At 32.6% G+C, this 22,983-nt stretch overlaps 1 protein-coding gene and 1 pseudogene across 1 annotated transcript in view; both read left to right on the top strand.

The window, feature by feature from the left end:
- The window catches only part of LOC131155284 (ricin-like), a 384,954-nt gene that overhangs the window by 347,887 nt on the left and 14,084 nt on the right, over positions 1-22,983 (top strand). The gene's annotated exons all lie outside the window — the stretch shown is intronic.
- On the top strand, positions 2,595-11,315 carry LOC131156092 (ricin-like; annotated as a pseudogene).

Below are 22,983 nucleotides of genomic sequence, written 5' to 3'. Positions count from 1 at the left end.
TTTATTCACATGTTATTAAGAATATGGAAAGAAGATATCTACAATTAATATATTTATTCAAAAGATATGGAAATATAATATCTGCAATTAATATGTTGATTCAAAAAATTTGGAAACAAAATATTTTTGATTAATATGTTTACTTACAAAAAATATGGAAACAAAATATTTACGATTAGTATACAAAATATCTATAATTAATATGCTTATTCAAAATATCTACAGTTAATATACTTATTGGAAATAAAATATCTACAATTAATGTTCAAAAAATTAGGAAATAAAATAATTTTTATTAATTAAGGTTGTTTGTAAATTATGGAAATAAAATATTTACAATTAATTAAGGTTATTTATAAATTATTAATTAAGGTTATTTATAAATTACAATATTCACAAAATAAGGAGTAATTAAAAGATTTATTAAATTTGAACTTGGGATAATTTCTAATTAATTACTGGCTCGACTCTCTAATGTCCCCAGCGGAGTCGCCAAGTTGTCGCGACATCCCGGGAGTGCGTGTGCTTCGGGCGGTGAAATAAAAATCAATTTTAATTTTCAAGAAAAAATAGGGAACGTCGGAGTCACCACTAACCTTTTAATGCGGTTTAAACACATGATTACTACCCCATTAGGGGTAGAATTGGTCTACGTTACCAGAGCTGGGGTCGAGAGTTTGGTTACGCAAGGGAAAGGTACAAGCACCCCCTACGCGTCCGTTCTTACAAACGGTACCTAATTAATTTGAAATTATCCCTAAGTTAATTTAATAAGTCTTTAAATTACTCCTTTTATGAATTTATAAATACACATGAAAAATAAATAAATAAATAAATGTAATATATACATATATATTCCCTCAGAACTTAAGGTATGTGAAGTCCGAAGGCTAATACCCTAACATTAAAATCATAGGGATTTACGTATACGAAAATAAATAGTACTATAAAATAAAATAATAAGAGTAAATATCATAATACATAATACAAAATTTGAATATACCTGAGAAACAAAAATACTAAGAATATTTAATATTAATAATAATAAAAAGTAATAACAATAGTAACAATAATGAAAACATAATACTATAATAATATTCATATACTAATAATATCATATTAATATTGCAACGCTATACTGTAATAATAACATACAATGATACCACAATGACACTACATAAATAATTAAAGTATAATAATTATATACTAATAATAATATCACATAATAATAAAGCTACCTTAGTATATGAATATGTATGTATGATAACAATAAATGACCTGTACCCTTATATATGGCAATAATAATACGTAACTCAAATATATATACGTACACTAATAGTAATAATACTACCTACTTTAACCTATATATATACTTGCACAAAAATGATAACCCTAATAATACCGCGTACTAGGATATACAATATTAACACACATTTAAAAATATACATGTGTGTATGTATATAATAATTATAGCAGTAATAATATTAGTAATAGTAGGCATACCTAAATAATATAATATCTACCTTAATATTAACATGCGATTAATACAATATGAAAATAATTAATGAAACTAAGGAAACAATCTGATCCTACAATTAATATATAAGCTATACAATATGAAGACAAATCAATTCTAAAATTAGTAGATACTTACACGATTATGAAGATGACACCAAGATAATGAAATTATGGAAACACTCAATATCAATATACATGTAACCTCTAAAGTTAGTATACAAGCCACGTAGAAGTAATTGAATCTTAGACGCAGAAACTAATCGAAACTCTAAACATGCTTAAATAACAATAAAACATAATTACAACCCTAAATAGTAATATACTATTTATTAAATAAATATATGACAATAGGAAAATTAAAACTTTAACAATAATATTCAATCGACCATAATGTTACCTATTTAACATATGTTCAATTCAAAATTTAAAAATTGAAACCAGCCCCAACAAATAAAAAGGAAACCTACAAAAATGAGAGAAAACTAATTAGTATTTACAGTAATTATCACAAAAAAAAATTTAAACAATCATCATCGCAATTAAATGAGATTGTGAACATAATATTTAAAATTTAACATATATATAACAAAAAGACTAAATGCGAATATTAACTACATACTACGACAAATAATATATTAATATAAACACCTATACAATGAAATCTTATGCTTTAAATATTAAAACGAGTCAAAAAAAGAAACAGAAAAATAAATAAATAAATTCATTAATTAATAAATAAACAAATGAACATCATATATATATATATATATATATATATATAAAACCTGAATAAATATTATAAGGAAAGATGAAAAACAAAAAAATCCTGCAAAAAATAAATTAAAGTTAGTATATATATATATATATATATATATATATATATATAATACAAATTAAATGTATGATGAAAAAAAAAAAAAAAAAACAAATCAATCTTTACAGCAATATTAAACCTTTATTTGATATGTGCAGTGGCCTGAGGAAAAGAGCAAACCTCTACGTGCACGTGTGTGTGTGCTGTGCGTGCAGGGAACTCAGAAGACTCACCAATGTAAACGTGGCCGTGATGGAAGTAGATGGCCGGAGAGGGATCACTGGAGAGACTAGGAGATCAGCCAAGCGTGCCGGCGATGACAAAAACAGAGGAGGTCGTGATCCGGCTGTGCTGGAGTGAGGGTGGTTACAGGGAATGGAGAAGATGGTTGCCGGAGATACAGAACTGCTGCTGGAGTGTCTGGGCCGGAGCAGGTGCTGGATGGTGGACTGCTCACGGCAGTGCTGGTCGTGGTGCTGCTTCGGATGGAGGCTGGGGCAGGGGAAGATGGAAGTTGGGGCTGTGCGTGGTGCTGGTATGGCTGAGGGTGGCCGTGGCTCTGCTGCTCGTCGGGGTGACTGCCGGAGATCTGCAGCAGGGTCTGCTGGTGTCTGGTGATGTCTGCTCGGGCTCGGTTTCAGTGGAGACTGGTGGTTGGCCGGAGGAAGAAGAAGAAGAAGAAGCAGCAGACTCCTTTTTTTTTTTCCTTTTCTTTGACTCTGCTGCGCGCCTCCCATATATAAAATTTTTTTTGTGAGAAACCTAAAAACCCTTCCTTTTTGATTTTTTTATTATTTTTCTTTTCTTTTTCTGCTTTTACTCTTATAGTAATAATAAAAATAGAAATAATAATAATAATAATAATAATAGTTATCATAATAATATAAGGATCAATAAGGTAATAATAATAATAATAATACTACTACTACTAATAGTAAATAATAATAAATAATTATAGTAAAAATAAAAATGAAGATACTATCGGTAAAATAATAATAATAATAATAATAATAATAATAATAATATTAATATTAATAATAATAAAGTAATAATACTAATATTAAAAACAAATAATAATAATAATAATAATAATAATAATAATAATAATAATAACATTACTAAAAATAAAATAATAATAATAGCCAAAATAAGATACTAATGTAAAATAATAATAATAATAATAATAATAATAATAATAATAATAATAATAAGTTAAAAAATAAAATAAAAATAATAGTAATAATAATCCAAAATAATTATAATAAATTAATAATAATAATAATAATAATAATAAATAATTATAATAATTATAAGAAAGTAATAATAACGATAATAAAAATATTAATGATAATAAAAATAATAATAATAAAATAATAAAAGGGAATCTCTTGTTCTATTTGGTTATGGCAAAAATAGGGTGTCTACAGTGTGTAAAAATAATTTTCAAAGCTTGTTTTCAAACAACTCTTGTGCTTGCTACATTGAGAAAAATATTTTTGAATTTGTTTGAATATTTTTGCAAAATCCTTTGGAACCGTAATGTGACATTGAGATTTAGTTTATCTAGTTTTCAAAGAATAGCTTGTTTGATATACTCTTGTGCTTGATTGTTTATAGACATAATCTTGAATGTTGATTGCACATATAAAGCACTGAACTTATAGTTCTTACATCATTAAGGTGCATTGATTATATTGTGTGTAGTGGTACATATATGCTTATATAAGAAGAGTTTAGTTGTACTTAAAATTTTACATCTGTTGTATTCAAGGCGTAGGCCTGATGAGGGAGACTAGTCCTATTGAAGAGTCTCGGACTAACTTAGACCCGATTCAGAAAGTTAGGTATACCACCTTGTTATGGCGTGTTAGTTGAGGTTAGCCATGTGAATTGACCTAGTTGTAACCGGTGCTACTCCACTCGTTAAGTCAGCATTAGTGAAATCCTTGTGTTGCTGTAGCCAAGGCAGGGATGTAAGCAGTATTGGTCGAATTTCGATAACATATTGTGTGTGCACTGTTTATATTTCTACAATTTACATTCCTGCACGTGTATGTTATAGTTAGTGAATGCTGCACATGATTTTAATTTCAGCACGTTATATTTATCTACACATTTGGAACTGTATAGACAGAACCTAGGTTGTGAATGTACTACTGCTATTTAGGTCAAACCTAGGAAAAAGTTTTAAATTTCAATTCACCCCCCTATTGAGAATACACCAAAGCTAACAATTGGTATCAGAGTCTCGTTGCACTAGACTTAAACGCTTTTGCAAAAAGATCGCAATGACTCAATTTGGTGTATCCCCATTCGGAGAGGGACGATCACCTTACAGTCCTCCATTATTTTGTGGTGTTGATTACACTGCCTGAAAAAATAGAATGAGCATATTTATAAAATCAATAGACTAGAGGTCCTGGAAGGTGATTGTCAAAGGAATTTGTATACTAGTAGAAAATGATATTAATTTGTTGCATGCAAATTCACATGCCATGGACATGCTATATTGTGCTTTAGACTCTAATATTTCACTTGAGATTATGGCATGTACAAATGTGAGGGAGATATGGGTTGAGCTAGAAAAGAGTTATGGAGAGACTCAAGAAAAGGAAACCATCACTCCAGAGATGTCATGTTCAGATGATCAGGGAGTGGTAAGTGATAGGGATAGTGCATCAATAGAACATGAGGTATATGATTCTTACTCTAGCTCGTTTGACAATTCATGTGTTAAATGCTGTGTTGCTACATGTGCTGAATCATCTATTGAATATTGTGATAATCTTGTAATTGACGCACGTGATGGTTCTTGTGAGAAATATTGCAATATATTGTATGATGAATCATTTGGTATTCCTTTTGAAAATACTGTTGTTGTTGCATGTAATGATTCATGTGAAAATTATTGTGTTAATTCTTTTGATGAATCATGTGATGAATTGATAAATGAAAGCATGCCTTCGTGTGAAAAACTGGAAAATCCTTTATTGAAAATGAACAAGTTTCAAAAATTGAAGGAATATCATGTTATCCTTGAGAAGAAAAAGATTAAGAAGGTCTTGAAAATCATCTACTTAGAAAGAAAGAGTGAAGATAGTTATGAAATGATTTTCAAATCCAAAGATGGGAAGTATTGTTCAAATAAACCCTTAGGAGTTAAAAGAAGTAAATCGTTTAAAAAGGGTTCATTTTATAAATCCTGTAGTCATCAAAATTTTCATGCCTCATTGAACAAAAGCAAAATAAATAAGCATAATATTTTATGTATATTCAATGCCTGCTCATTTTGAAAAACTATGTGGCACGTATGGTTTAATTGTTTACTCAGAAGTTCCAGAGGCTTAGAAAAGGAAACAAAATGGATAATCATGAAAGCAAACCTAGTAGGTTCTAAGAAAAAATGGATTTAAATTAATATTACTTAATTATTTACTGCTTCTTTAGATCCTAGGTGTAGGTTTAGGGAGTTATGATGACTGTAAGTTTGGGAAGTGGTTTTTGCTTAAAATGAAAATCTTAGTTTACACACTCACTTAACACTATCTTGTTATACTAAGAATCTTTATCCATTTCCAAATGGACGTGACATCTTTGTCTGGTATTTAATTCAAAATGTTTAACTCATGCTAACATGAAAATCACAAGTTTAAGCATACCTTTGTCCATTGCACAGAATTGAGCTTTTGGAAATTCGTCTTGCCTTATATCATGTTACCCTAAACTCATCAAATATTATTAGTCAAATCAAATATTTCCTTTAAGCTTAAAATATAAAAATCTTCTAATCTTGGTTCACTATCTCCTCCATAGAAAATCTCTACCATACTACGATCATATCCCGTAGAGATTTATCCTTCCAATGGTCCGTATCCTTGCTCTAATTTATGATCATCTTTAGAGGATACCCTCCATTTGTGGAAAATGAGAAATATCCAAAAAGTACTTCATTCAAATAAATTCATACACTCTTTTCCTAAGCAATTAGACATATTCAATTCCACATGAATATCCTGAATCCTGTCCACTCAAAAGGAATACTCTTCGAAATTAACATAAATTTTAATCCTTAAGAGTATTTAATTTATTCTTTTTTGTCTCATAAGCTCTCAAAACATAAAGTCATATCCTTTAGAACTTCATATCCTTAGAAATAAGTTAAATGGCTAATTTGATGGTCATAGGTTTCAACATATATGAAATAGCAATAACTAAGAAACCTATGCATGAATATTAAGAAAGAAAAGCCATTTGAACTTGCGCCTCTATCATATATTGAAATTGATAAGTAAAGAAGCATACATTGGCTTATGACCCTGAAGAAGTATTGCATGTGAATCTTTGGTCCTCTAAGCCTAATCATGTTTAGCCAAGATTAAATCACAAAAAATCTAAACACTTGGCTAATTAATTAGAAAATGAAAAAACATAAATTGAATAAGTGCATAACTCAGGGGGAGCATTTCTCTTCATGAATATATATATATATATATATATATATATATATATATATATATACATTAAATGCTCTTATGATTTTTATCTTTTATGCCCATATGCCTTAATATGAAAAGCACTGAATTCCTACTACTCATTATGCGATAAATGAGTATATCTTCTAATGGATAATTTATCTTTTGTATCATTTGTTGATTGCTACTTGATTGCATGCTTAGTTTAGAATGTCTCCTACATGACGGATGCAGCTGATGAGAATTACATACTAGTAGTGGATATAGGTTCTTGTGTGCCTTAAACTAAATTATGAATTGTTTGTTTGAACCTATCAGGTATAGGTTTTATGGGAAAATGTCCGATTTACAGATGGCATGCTGCCGAAATTTCGACAGAAATTTTCCCAAGTAAAACCTATCACTCTTAGCGCTCTCTAATTTTCCATTCACCCCTTTTGAAACTATAGTAGTTTTTTTCTTTTTATCTCTCCTTGGTTCCCTTTTTCTATCTTTCTATTTATAAGCTAAAAATAAATATCTGAATTCCTTGATTTTCCTCATCTACCCTGCTTTCAAATCTCAATTCACCATTTTTTTGGGGATTTTGGGCAAGGATTGGATGCAGCCCATTAGCTGCAGAGGGTAGGGTCGGGTGGTCATTGCATAAAGTAGTTGAGTAGGGGGGGCTAGCTCCCATGAGCTCGAAAGGGATTTTGTGTCTGCTTGTATTTTATTAAGCAAACACCAACTTAAACTTTGGGGTCTGTGTGTGTAGGCAATGGAGATTGGCCCGAAAACCCGAAAATAGGCTGAGAACTGCCTTCCCATTTTGTCTTTTTTTTTTTTTTTTTTGTTTCTCATTTTTTGTGTATTTAATAGGGTATATAAAATTTATGATGTGAAGTAAAATAATCAGGATTTCTGGGTCGGATCACATCAGTCGGGTGGAGAAGATGGGTGAAGGTGCATGCGGCATGTGACGTCATTGGTAAATAGTCTCGCTGGTGCGTGAGGCAGGTGTCGTTGATGTTGAATTCGCTGGCGGCGCATGGAAGCACGTGTAGGGGCTCTCAAATTCCGTTCGAAGTACAATTTTCACCGCTAAACTCGTCTCGACACGAATTTCACAATATTATACTCAATTTTGGATTTAGAGTAACTTCAAATCTGGAAAAAGTTTGAATTTCTCCTCTGTTAGCCTCTGTTTGGTGAATTCCGACAAACCTAAAGCTTTGATACCACTGATGGGTAGAGGGGATTCACTCAATCACTGGTTGTGATTGAAACTTAGTGAGGATTATGCTCAATTTGCACAATAAACACTTAATTGATTTCAATCTAAAAAAATTACAGAGAAATTCAAATTACACAAACACTTCTTCTCACTCGTTAATGTCTCTCTCTACACTATATGTTACATTACACACACACACACATCTATTTATAGCAAAGGATGAATGGTAGGTGGATATTAATTTCAACGAAATTGGTTGGTAGGTGGAGTAGGTTGCCTGCAGTTCAGAAAATTCAACAATATTGGGCGGGTTGGTGGAGCAGCTGCCGATCAAGTTTTGCTGCCACCGTCCCACCATCAAGTTTAATCTTCAACAATAGTTAGAAAACATTTTTTTGTTACTTTTAAAATTTTTAAATCTTAGAAGAGCATATAATTCAATTCTTAAGCTTTAATTTGTATGGATTACGCATTATGTTTATCTCAAATCCACATGCACATATCAAAAATCAAGTCTCCAAATCAATCATCCCCAAATATTACTTTATATAATTTTTAAAATTTTTTGAAATAACTTATCGTTTTTCTAATTATTTGAAATAAAAGAATAAAAAAAAATATTCTGCATATATAAGCAAATGCTTTATTTTTTATTTTTTATTTTACCTTTTTAATAGCAATCCTCCAAAATTAAAAAGTAAGCTAAAGTTCTTATAATTTTTTAGAAAATAAAAAAGAATGAAAATAGAAAATATTTTTCACAAATAAATGTCTTAATATTTTCTTTTTCCTAAGTACTATGTGCAACCTACATGATAAAGGATTTACTAGTTTTTAGAGGAATTTAAATTTTAAACTTCTTTCATTTTTTTTTTAATACTTTTTTAATTTTTGCAACAAGTCTAAAAATTCAATCAACCATTTCAAACTTTCAATACTTAAGTTTCATTTAAAGTCTCAAACTTAAATTATATAAAAAAATGATTAGAAATAAGAAATGATTAAAGTTGCATTTAGAAACAAGAATTTTGAGTCTTAAATCTAAATTTAAATACATTTTGACAAATTTCAATATAAATTTATATTATATAAAATCTAAATTTATACAAATTCAAATTCAATTAAAGGCCTCTTCCAAACATATAGTAACTTTTTTATTGTGTTATTCATATAATAACAACCATGAGCTTTTAGAAAGAAAGAAGAAAGAAATTAAAAAAAAAAAAAAAAAAAAATCAATCGAATTGGACATGGTGAGCTGGCTTCCGCATAAACAAAACACAATAATTGCAAACACGTTCCAATTTTTTAAATTCCATTAATAGGACTCAGCTCCCCAGATCATAAAGTTTTTACTTTTTATTGTGTTCGGTGTTAATCGAGTACACACATCTGGTGGAGGTGGCACCTTCATGCAATGCATGCATCCACGTGCCCCTTGCACCTCTATATATAACACGCATGGGCGTGGGCTTGGGGAATCAGCGGTAGCGAGAAGTACTGGCCTTTCCCATTGATTGATGATATATGGGTGTTCTCTCGAGAAGAATGGTGGTGCCCTGGATTGTGGTGTTGGTGTCATGGCTTGCCATGGCGGATTCAGCTCTAATTTCCCCAAGAGAAGGAGCTCATGACCACCAATTCAACGCAGTAGTACTCGCTGATTATCCCACGGTGACATTCACCACCAGTATTGTCACAAAAAATGACTACAAGAAGTTCTTGAGATCCATTCGAGATGGAGTGGCAAATCCAGGTGATTTGAGATATGGAATCCCAGTACTTCGAAACCTACTCATAGTACCTGACAACGAACGGTTTCCCTTGGTTGAACTTTCAAACAATGCCGAGGATATTGTTACATTGGCCATAGATGTCGCAACTATGTACGTGGTGGGTTATCGAATAGGAGGCGATTCCTACTTTTTTCGAGATGCTCCCGAAGTTGCATTCGCCAATCTTTTCACAGACCCAAATCAACATGCTCTCGCGTATGGTGGCAATTATGCTGACCTCTTAAGGGTTGCTGGTTTGACTAGTCTTGACCAACTTAATCTTGGATTGGGAACCCAACCATTGGATTCATCCATCACCACGTTGTTCCATAGGGGGGGGGGGGGGGGGGTGGGGGAACCAAAGAGATGTGGCTCGTTCTCTTTTAGTTAGCATTTTGATGATTTAAGAGGCAGTGAGGTTTCGATATATCGAGCAACAAGTAACCCAAGTCATTAGACCCGAACGCCAAGAGACCGTTGTCCCAAATGGTGCAGTGGTCCGCCTCGTGCACCGTTGGGATCGCCTCTCTCAAAGCATTCAACACTTCGACGAAGATGGGTCCTTTCCAGAAGTTGATTTACAGAGAGCTGATTATATGCATTTCACAGTGAGCAATGTGATGCCTGAGCTAGTTGCCACCATGGGGATCATGTTGTACACATGTGAAAAACCACCAACAACTCAATCTTCCCTTCTCATAAGGCCTATTGTGGATGCATATAATGATCAAACTTGCAGAGAAGAAGAGCTCACAGTGCGCATTGCGGATCGAAATGGGTTGTGTGCAGACGTGAAGGGTGGGTTTTACGACAATGGCAACTCGATAATTTTGTGGCCGTGTAAATCCAATGTAGACGAGAATCAATTGTGGACCGTGAAAAAAGATGGGACTATTCGATCTAAAGGCAAGTGCTTGACTACTTATGGGTATAGTGCAGGAAGTTATGTCATGATATACGATTGTAATAGTGCCGTAACTGAAGCTACCCATTGGGAAATTTGGACCAACAGAACCATCATAAATCCCAAATCGTCACTTGTTTTAAGTGCAGAGTCAGGAAATAGTGATGCTAGGCTCACTGTGCAGGTCAATAATTATTCCTCTCATCAAGGTTGGCTCGCGACCAATGATAGAAATCCTTTTGTGAGTACCATTGTTGGGTTTCTAGATCTTTGCATGCAAGCAAATGGAAATGCAGTGTGGTTAGAGTAATGTGTGGACCAAAAGGCCGAACAACAATGGGCTCTTTATTCGGATCGCTCAATAAGACCTAATCAAAATCGAGACCTTTGCCTTTCTTACTATGAAAATCAATCTGAAGATCTCACTATCGTCAATATTGCAAGTTGTAGTTCTGCATCATCTCATGAACGATGGATATTTAGAAATGATGGCACTATTTTAAACCTATATATCGGATTGGTGATGGATGTGAGAGGGTCTGATCCAAGTCTCCACCAAATAATTATGTACCCAGCGACCGAAGACCCTAACCAAGATTGGTTTCCAATGTTTTGATTACTATCAATATAACCAAGATTGGTTTCCAATGTTTTGATTACTATCAATATCTAGTAGCTTAAATAAAAACATCAAAATATTGATGTTGCCTTTGCTTCGTATGTTTAATGTGGTAATTGAGTACACCCTCAATTGTTAGAGCTTATGTTATGATGTATTAAAAATATGATAAATGATGGCTTAATTGATAAAATGCAATTAATATTCTAAATTTCTTCATAAGAATATCACTTATAATTCTATTTCACGTATGTTTGGACAAAATATTTTTAATTATTACAAAATTAATTATTATATCCCTACGCAATTTTTATTTCACTGAGATTATCTTATTCTATTTTATAAATCGAATAAAACTTAAACGCAGCATGGATTTTGGTTTTTAAGTTTAAATTTGAGTGAATTTAGAAAAATTTTAATATAATTTACATTATATTTTTTTTCAAAACCATAAAAACCTAGATCTAAGGTCTTTTCAAACATAGGAAAAAATTATTTCTATTTTACTCAATGATATTTGCCAAAAAACTTTTAATAGTCTGTGTTAATTAAGAAAAAAAAAACATTTGAAACTTAAATAGAAAATAACTAATTCAAATACTGGAGTAAGTATATATAAATATAATATTCCATGATTATTTAATCCATTATTCAAATTTTTTTTCATGATAATGCATATTAGATTGTATATCCATTTTTATTTTTCTTTTTTTTAAGAATCTTTTCTCCATACTATACGGTCCAAATTAAGATAAACTAGTGTCTAATTTTTTTTTTTAAGATAATTTCATCCATACAATTATGATAGTAGAGACAAAAGTAAAACACAAACATCCAAAAAAGAAAGGTAAAAAAATGACCAATATTAAATTATATGCACGTTGGCCGCACATGGTTCTTATAAAGAGCAATGTGGTGGAGAGTACAAACAACTTTCAAACATAAAAGCATCTTTTGTTATTCCTCATATATGCTCTATACGAGCCTAATAAAAATGATCGACAAGTCTGTTAAATTGCACTTTTATGAAGCAACATCAAATGTCAGCTTCCTAAAAGTGTTATTTAAGATAGGAAAAAATTTGAATTTCCATTCCTAATAATAGTGTTTACAAATTTTAACATGAAATATCATCATTAATATTTATATTTGTTTCTATTACAAAGCCACGTATAGTACAAAAGAATTGAAAAAAAAAATATTCTAAAACTATTGAGAATTAGTTCTTCATGTAGTTTGATCTTGACATTGAACTGCAAATTGAAATTAATAGGTACTTCAAAAAGGAAGAAATGAAAATTAACATGTACAATGTGTGAGTTGATTTTCCAACTTTATCTCTAGTAGAAAGTATCATTGGAGTCAAACAATTATTGCCAAGAAAATAATTCACTAAAGATGGAAGGAAAATAATTCACTAAAGATGGAAGTTATGAAGTAAAAGGAGGGGAAAAAGGCATGGCAATAATTATTGAATATCCAAATCAAGGGTATTTTAATAATATTATAGAAACCTTTGACAAGAATTCAATGCAATGTCATTAGGGGAGCATCTTAGATCTTGTGACTAAATGCTAAAGTCACCTAAAGACACATTGCTCTGGAAAATACAAATAAAACAATCGCATTAACATAATATCTACTACAAAAAATAAGGTTATTAGTGACGATTTCAAGCCATCATTAATAACCCAAAATCGTCACTGATATTTATTAGTAACGGCTGTTGGGACGTCCCGGGAGCGCGGGTGGCCCGGGCAGCAAAATAAAAATCAATTTTGATTTTCAGGGAAAAATAAGAGAATGTTGGAGTCGCTACTAACCTTTTAGTGTGGTTAGAACACATGATTACTACCCTGTTAGGGGTAGAATAGGCCTACATTACTAGAACTGGGATCGGGAGTTCGGTTACCCGAGAGGAAGGTACGAGCACCCCCTACGTGTCCGTTCTTACGAACGATACCTAATTAATTTAAAATTATCCCTAAGTTAATTTAAAAAGTCTTTAAGTTACTCCTTTTATGAGTTTATAAATACACATGAAAAATAAATAAATAAATAAATGCAATATATACATATATATTCCCTCAGAACTTAAGGTACGTGAAGACCGAAGGCTCATACCCCAACAGTAAAATCATAGAGATATACCCACACAAAAATACTTACTAAAATAATACCAAAATATTAGAAATAATGGATATCTCAATACAAAATATAAACATAGGATATTAGTTGAAAATTCCATAAATATGTGAAAATAATAGCCCTAATATATTATAATGATAATACATTGCCTGTAATAATAATACAACTATAATAATAACACACATATATCTCATAATATTAATAACACATAAATACCAATACGATATTATAATACCACTTTAATATATATATCATAACATGTAAATATTAATACTATACCATAATTATACTACTAGACTAATAATACATATATATATCATAATTTTACTAACTATACAATATGATAATAATATATCTTAACAAATACATGCAAAAACCCTAACTATAAATAATCAAAACTTTAACATAACACTAATAAAACCCTAATGTTAACAATAAAGGAAACATTTTAAGAACATGATAACAAATCAAACCCTAAAAGTTAAAAAACATGGAAACAAATAAGACGAAATTATGGAATTAGACAAACCCTAAAATAAATATACAATATCAATCAAACCCGCAATAATATACAATAATATGAAAATAATCAAACGTGCAATAATATGGAAATAAATCAAAAATCCTAAAAAATATGTACTGATAATTTGGAAACATATGAAACCCTAAAGTTGAAATGTGATAATAATATGGAAACACTCATAACCCTAAAATTAATAAACAATCTACATAGAGGCAATTAAATCCTAAAAATATTAATAACATGGAAACCAATCAAAACCTTAAATATAATAGGCAATATATATAATAATAATAATAATAATAATAATAATAGCTTGGAAATAATTAGAGCCTTACAATTAATGTACAATAACAATGTGGAAACAAATTAAACCCTATAATACACATGCAATATATACAATAATGGAAACTATTACACAAGTAATATTATGGGAAGCAATTTAAACCCTAAAGTTAACAAATAAAACACGCGACAATAATTATGGAAATAATTTAAAACCTTACCATTAATATATCATGACAATATGAGAGACCAATCGAACCAAACATAAAACATATAATGAATAAAACCCTAAATATACCATTAAAACCCTAAATACTAAACCCTAAATACACAATACATAAATAACATACCACTGGATAATATACAACAACAACAAATAAGAACCTAAACATGAAGATCAAGTATCAAAACCCAAACCAACAAAATATCAAATATCAAATATCTAATATGTACAAATAATATAATATTAATACTAACACAATTCATATAATAGTAAGATTAATAAATTAATAATAATATAACTAATAATAATCTACGAACAAATAATAATAATATTAATAATAACATACCAATAATAATAATAATATTACTAATAGTAATATAGGACAATATAATAATGTTATGAAATAATAATATACAAACGATGTAATAATATTACTAATAATAACATGTCAATAATAACATCAACACTATTAATAATATACGAATAACAATAATGATATAATCAATATAAACATGTATAACACTATCAATAAAATAAATATGTATATGTGTGAGTGTTGTGTGTGCTGAGTTCACTCTGTGTGTGTGTATTCTGTGAGATGCTGGCTAGAAGGCAGGGGATTTACAGAGGGGTGACTGGAGTGGTCGTGGACTCAGGTAGGAACTCCGGCGACCGCGACGAGAAGTGGAGATCGCAAAAGGCTGCAAACGGCGGCGTCGGAGGGTGTTCGGGTCTGGTCTGAGAGTTGCTGTGGCTGGCGGCAGATGGCCGGAGCAGAGGATAGAGATGGACGGAGACAGCCATGCCAGGTCGGGCTGTCAGTCGTGGCTAGAGCAAGTCTGGAGAAGGGAGGAGGTGGTGCGGCTTTCTCGGCTGTGCAGCGTCTGGTAGGGGAACTCGTCGCAAGGGGCTCAGTGTTCAGAGGGTTGTTGTTGAGGAGCCTGGAAAGATGGTGCAGCAGGGGAGACCGCTGGTGTTGCAGAGGACCGGTGTTACGCGGCTGTGTGCGTGAAAGAGGAGCAAAGAAAGGTTTTTTTTTTTTTTTTTTTCCGTTCCTCCTTTAGCTCCATGCGCCCCCATTATATAAAAAAATTTTAAAAAACCCTATAAAAAAAAACTTCCTTTTTTATTTTATTTTTCTTTTTCTTTTCTTTTTCTACTTTTACTATTATGGTAATAATGAAAATAGTAATAGTAATAATAATTATAATAATAATAATAATAAAATCAATAAGGTAATAATAATAATAATAATAATAATAATAATAATAATAAATAATTGTAGTAAAAGTAAAAATAATAAAGATACTATCAATAAAATAATAATAATAATAATAATAATAATAATAATAGTAATAGTAAAAAATACTAAATGACAATAATTAAATAATAATAATAATAATAATAATAAATACTAAAAATAATAGTGATAATAAAATAGTAATAAAATAAGGTCATAATAATGAAAATAAGAATAGACCTCTTGTTCTATCTGGTTATGGCAAAAATAGGATATCTACAGCTGCCCCTCTGTGTAGGCTTGGTTGTTTCAATGTAACGGTAGGAACTCTCCTACGTTTTTTGTAGCAATAAGCCTGTAAAGATAAAAGACATCTATTTTTGCCAAGCCATTCAACTCCCAATGACTTTTCAGGTTAATCAAGAGTTGTTTATTTCTGCTAACTAGGGATGATCACTCAAGTGTAAGATTCTGAGTATTCAGGTGTAGAATCCCGAGTCTTTGAAAAATGGTTACTACATTGGAGAATAATCAATCAGGTGTAAGATCCCGATTATTTAGGTGTAGGGTTACTTCACTAGAGATGATCAATCAGGTGTATGATCCCGATCTATGGTTTGTGGAGGGTGACTTGCACCAGGTGTAGGAACCCAAGTTATAGTTCACGAAGGGTGACTCGCATTGGGTGTAGGAATCCGAGCTATAGTTCATGGAGGGTGACTCGCACCGGGTGTAGGAACCCGAGCTATAGTTCACAGAGGGTGACTCGCACCGGGTGTAGGAACCCGAGCTGTAATTCACGGAGGGGGACTCGCACCCGATGTAGGAACCCGAGCTATAGTTTACGAAGGGGGACTCGCACCAGGTGTAGGAACCCGAGCTATAGTGCACAGAGGGTGACTCGAACCGGGTGTGGGATCTCAAGGATTTCTTAGATGTAGGATTCTAAAAGTCTATTGATTGCTCGAGTGTGGGATCTCAAGGACTACTCAGATGTAGGATTTTGAGAGTTTGCTAATTGTTCGAGTGTAGGATCTCGAGGACTTCTTAGATGTAGAATTCTAAGAGTCTATTGATTGTTCGAGTGTAGGATCTTAAGGAATTCTCAAATGTAGGATTCTAAGAGTTTGCTAATTGCTTGAGTGTAGGTCCTCGAAGACTTCTCAGATGTAGGATTCTGAGAGTCTGTTGATTGCTCGAGTGTAGGATCTCGAAGACTTCTCAGATGTAGGATTGTGAGAGTTTGCTTATTGTTCGAGTGTAGGATCTCGAGGACTTCTCATATGTAGGATTCTGAGAGTTTGTTGATCGTTCGAGTGTAGGACCTCAAGGACTTCTCAGATGTAGGATTCCGAGAGTTTGCTAATTGCTCGAGTGTAGGATCTCGAGGTCTTCTCGAGTGTAGCATCTCGAGGACTTCTTAAATGTAGGATTCTGAGAATCTGATGACTATTCGATGGGAATTCTGGACCAATGGTTAGTGATGGCTTGGGTGTAGAATCCCGGCTAGCAAGGAATTTTGAGGAAGATTCGTGCCTAGTGTATGATCCCAATGACTTAGGAAGTCACTACTCAAGTGTGGGATGCTGAGATTCTAATGACTAATCAAGTGTACGATCTCGAGAACCTGATGAATTGTCTAACTGAAGATGAATGCTCGGGTATAGGATCCCAAGAGCCTGATAAAATTTTGAATTGATGATGAATGCTCGGGTATAAGATCCCGAGAACCAGATGAAATTTTGAATTGATGATGAATGCTTGGGTATATGATCCTGAGATCCAGATGAAATTTTGAATTGATGATGAATGCTCGGGTATAAGATCCCGAGAACTAGATGAACTTTTGAATTGATGATGAATGCTCGGGTATAGATTCCGAGAGCCAAATGAATTGTCGATAAATGATCGGGTATAGGATCCCAAGAGCCATGCGACCTAATTTGGTCTTAATGGCAGATGCCCCAGCTTCAAAATGAATGTTAAAATTTGGACTAGGGTGGTCGATTGCCCTAGTTTTGAAGCAGAAGACTTGACTAAGACCTGGGCTAGTTGCCCCAATCTCAGGATAGATGGATCGATTGGTACCTGGGCCAATTGTCCCAACCCCTTCTTCTTCTTCTCTTTTCTCTTTTTTTATTTTTTTATTTTTTTCATTTTTTTATTTTTTAGATGAAACATGAATTGCTTAGACAAGGATGATAAGACAAGTGTGAATGAATGATGCTATGTGGGGATGCATGCATGCAAGGTGTTTGATATGACACTAGAACATGGGGATATGTAGGCATGTTGCATGATATAATATGTATGCACTTTTCTGTGTAATGCATGAAATGCATGACGATGCATGAACTTTCTTTTTCCAATGTGATTGTAATCAACCGATCAATCTCTAATCTTGGCTATGTTGCCTCTGACCTGGTTCCCTTGAAACCTGCCCCAGCTGAATGGATTTATAACTGATCTTAGCCCAATTTTATTAATGGAGGTGGTAAACTTTGCTCAAATGAAACTCCATCACAGAATCTGCCCTAATTGAATTTATCTGTCCCTGATCTTGACCTAGTTGTTAGATTCTTCTAAAGCCTGACATGACATTTGCCCCAGTTAAATTGACTGATTCTACATGCATCATATTTTCTCAACAGAGACCTCCTCTATAAGAAGCACACTAGTGGTTCCGCAACTCATCCTCTTTTCAAGCTTAGAAGAGTAAGAAGGTTTTTTTTGGCAATGAGGAATGATTATGCAGTTATGACATCAACTTGTGAAACCAAAACGTCACCCACTCAAAAATAGATGTTTTACCATGTTCCAATGCTATTACAAGTAAAATTAATACTAGTATTCAAAAGTTATATGACATTGATGTTAATTTACCAAACTAAATGGTTGATCTTTTTTTCGACTGTCCCAACTTTATCGATGGCCACCTCTCTTCTTTTGTTTCATTATGCTGTGAAACCATTAGAAATGTCTCATATTTAAATGTTGCCTTTAGTTTAGTCAAGTTCAACCCATGTTTTGATCTCAAGATGGTTTTTAAGACTCAGGACGAAACGTATGCTAAGGGATACAGGTTTTCAGAATAAAAGGGAAACTAAGGCTCGAAAATCCCATCCCATAATGATGCTTTATGCCCCCAGTTTGAATTGAGGCACTTGCAAGATATTGACCGAACTTGTCATTTGGATAAGTTGCCTACGTACCCTTTCAATATCACGTCATTGAGTCTGACAAATCATTAGAGATAACAATGTATACCAATCTGGTCAGGACTTCATTTGGACTGTAATGTAGGCTGGGGGGTCATAGGTTAAAGAAGAAAAAAATGTTAAATAAGGCTCAAAATTGTCAATTTTATCAAGGGTAATTTGGTCAAAGATCACATATGTAATATGTCCCTTATTTCTTTCTTTCCTTTTTTCTTCTTTTTTCTCTTTCCTGCATATTCTTCTTTTACTGCACTTTTGCCCTTCCTTTTATAAAGGAATTTTTTAGCATTTTATTTGGACATCCTTTGGGACTGATTTCTTTTAAACTGCCCCAGTGTAAGGTGTGGTCCTTTGACGGGTTAATCAATAAATGAATTTTTCAGGCTCAAAGGGACTTGCAAGAGATTTCTTCTTTGAATTTATTTTGGATAGCAGAAAAATGGTCTGTCATCATTTCGATAGCCCATTATTGTCTCATATGACTTGCCAAATGCTAGGAGATCCAACCCAGGTTAAATTTTTGGTGAACTGGCTTTTAAGAAAAAATTAATTTAACATTCAGGCTCAACTTGGTTAACAATTAGTAAATCAATATTTGGTTCTTTTGGGGATAACTGGTCGGCCAAAGATGGCCATCTTTCATTTGATCAAAGCATGAATAGCGAATTGACTTGAAATTCTTGGCACAACACATATATTTTACTGAATTCCTTTGAGATTCTTTTTTTCTTCACAACATCCAAGTTCATAGGGTGAGGAAAATTGTTTTATCTTCTTCTAATTCCACCTCTCGTGTTTGGCTTTCAAAATTAACATCACTTTCTGGTTATGAATACTGGTATTTTCCTTATCTTTACACGAAACATCAACAAACAAATTTTTGGTCAACTGAACTCATGACACAAGTGATATGAGAAAATGCATAATTCAATTTATTGATGAAAGGGAAATTTTCCGAGACAATAGTGTCGATAGACTGCCAAAAGATAGGGAATTAAAATGACATCATCACATGAAACAAACTAGATAATCAAAAACTTGCCCCCTGTATACTTTTGCTCCTTTTAGGCTCCTTATGAGAACTCTAGGATCCATAACTTGACATATTCTTTTGCCTGACCTTGGCTCCCAGACCTTCGTACAACATATTAACCATTTCTTCCCCCGTGATTGGGTAGGGCATCACTCTGGATTCCTGGCTGCTTATCATCGAAGACCAACCAACCAACATCCTTTAACGACTGTACCTGATGTTTAAATGTCCAATAGTGGTCAACGGTATGACCCGGAGAATTAGAGTGATACGCGCACTTAGCATCCGGGTCACACCATTGTGGTAGGGGGTGTCATACGGCTCCTCCAGGGATCGTTGAAATGAGTCTTCTTTCTAGCAATTGGGGGAACAATGTTGAATAGGACATGGAAATTGGTTCCACCTTATTAAGACCATTTCTCTGTGTGTAACACCCCGACCCCGAGGGGCTTGGGATATTAACTTTTTACTACTAATTTACAGCGGAAGCAAATAAACTCAATTATTATTAATATTAAAGCACTAATTATCCATATTACAATCACTTATTTTAAAAGAATAAAATTACATAAGCATAAATATCTGGCATCATACTAATATTTCTAATAAATCTTTATTTTTCTAATCCCCACCCGCATGCTTGCTAAGCCTGATTTCCGACATGCCCTTCAGAGTTATCTAAAATAAAAATATAATTGGAGTGAGACGACGCTCAGTAAGTAAATAAGATTATTATTAGTGTGTGGCCAAAATGAGTTTTTTAAAAAATTTCGTAAAACAATATTTAATACTATAACTTCAAAATTTCTTTTAGAATAAATATAAATTTAAAAATTTCTGCATAAAACTTTTGTCATTAATTACAACAGTAAAATTTTATAATTATATACTATAACTGTTAAATTAAACTTTTAACTTTAAAACTGTAAAAATATTTAATGATAAACATACATATACTTTTCCTTATATGTTTTCCTTAGATCGTCATTTAAGCACTAAAATGATCCTTTTCACGTAAACTTACACTTTTCCTTCAAATCATCAGTAACTTTGTACACGTAATTAAATATGTATAAACATATATTATAAAAACCACCCTTAGGCCTGTTTGCTGTAAATCATGTTTACCCCCATGACTGGGTTGTGCAGTCCGAAGATTGAACTTAGCTGGCTGGCTGACTAAACTAAATTAACGTACGTAAACTTTAAGTGAGATTTTCTTTATTAAGTCCTGGTCTGGAACCAGATGTACACTCAGGAGAAATCCATTAAATAATCACTCTATAAACAGTGTGGGTACACTCTGATCCGTATAAACTTTAAGCTGCGGCACCGAGCATCTGTAATTTTGAACTTTCGTTGTTATAATGGGTTTTAAAATCATCTTATTATAATTTATGTACTTTAAAATAATATCGTAAAAATCTCATCTTTACTCATATTTTCAAAAAAAAATGCAACGTAAAAATAAACTCATGCAACACAATTTTTGTGTTAAAAATAAATATAATTTTATTTTTAAATAGAAAGAAATGCTGAAAATTTACCCGAGGGGATTAGAACATTTCTTAACCCAAAAATAGATGCAAGTATATTAAAGATGAAACTAGTATAATTAAATATAAAATAAACTCATGAAAATTTTGTAGAACTAATTAACATAATTGAAATTTACTTATAAAATAAACTCAGGCATAAATTTTAAATAAAAAAAAAACTAACATAATCAAAATTTACTTGCGTTTTCCTTACGAACACTGTAACTATCTCTAAGAAATGAGATTGGAAAGAGTGAGTGATTGAGAACTTACTCAAAAATATTCTATGCCCAAGACCCTATTTTTTAGTTGCTCGCTCATTTCTCTTGCCTTTATCCGAGTATTGTACGGGTGCGTAGCAGTCTCAATATTGCTTTCAATTATTCAAGTAGCTTTTTTCCTTGAGAGAGTTGTGGACCAAAACTTTCTTTTTAGAACCAAATGCATGATTATGTAATGCATGAATGTGTGAGTATTTAATGCATGACCATGGGATGCAATGATTATGTTGTGCAAGGAGTGTTTATGTATGGATCTAACTAGTGCACTTATACATTCAAACAAAGATATGAACATGCATGTAGCTTATCCTGTATGGCTATGCATGAAATGAAGTGCATGAATGTGATGTAACTTAAATGACTACTTTGCCAAAATTCTGGAAAAATTCCACTAATGAATGATTTCATGACCATTGATGGGCGACATTTTCAGTTCAAATCTTCCCTCAACCAGTCCTTTCCTTGCTGACGGTCCATGTACCTCAGATTCTATGAAGGGTTAGATTATGTTCTGAGGTTGGGGTTGACCTAGGCTAGTCAACCCGTTGGATTTGTTCAATGCGGAATTATGGACTTTTAGTGTGCACTTGGGCCTCAACTATTTTAAAATATGGGCTTCGAGCAATTTCATGATAGCATAAAGCCTTAATTGAAAAGAAATTGGGCTTGGATTACTTGAAAAATGTTGGCCCAAATTTTTAGGCAATGGGGTCGAAGCCCTCTTTTGAAATCTGGGTTTGGCCCTTTTTTAAAATCAGGCCTGAGCCGAGTTTTTGCTTAGGAAAAGGTTGGGCCCAAGTTTGTTTTTAAAAAATTGGGCCCGAGTTATTTGAAAAGGGTTGGGCCGACCTATATTTTAAAATGCTTGCGCCAAGTTCTTCATTCTTTGAAAGAATGGGCCATAGTTTCATTATTGAGTTTTTTCATAATACTGACTAAGTAGTATGTAAGTTTAAAATGGATGCAGAATGCATGGTATAATATAAGATATCTCACAACATATATACAATAGACGGTATGGGGAGAAGGATGTCCAGACCCAGGGTAGGTACATATATACAGGGTTCTTCATAACTATATACAAGTATGTGTGAGTAGGCTCTAACCCTATTGACAAAAGGTCCCCAGCTTGGAATTCCATCCTCCCCCATAGGGGTCCGGATAAAATCTGCACTGAGC

The sequence above is a fragment of the Malania oleifera genome, chromosome 5, assembly GCF_029873635.1.
Source record: "Malania oleifera isolate guangnan ecotype guangnan chromosome 5, ASM2987363v1, whole genome shotgun sequence".
Taxonomy (NCBI): Eukaryota; Viridiplantae; Streptophyta; class Magnoliopsida; order Santalales; family Ximeniaceae; genus Malania; species Malania oleifera.
The sequence above is the reverse complement of the archived record's forward strand: the minus strand, read 5'-3'. Positions and strand labels throughout refer to the sequence as shown.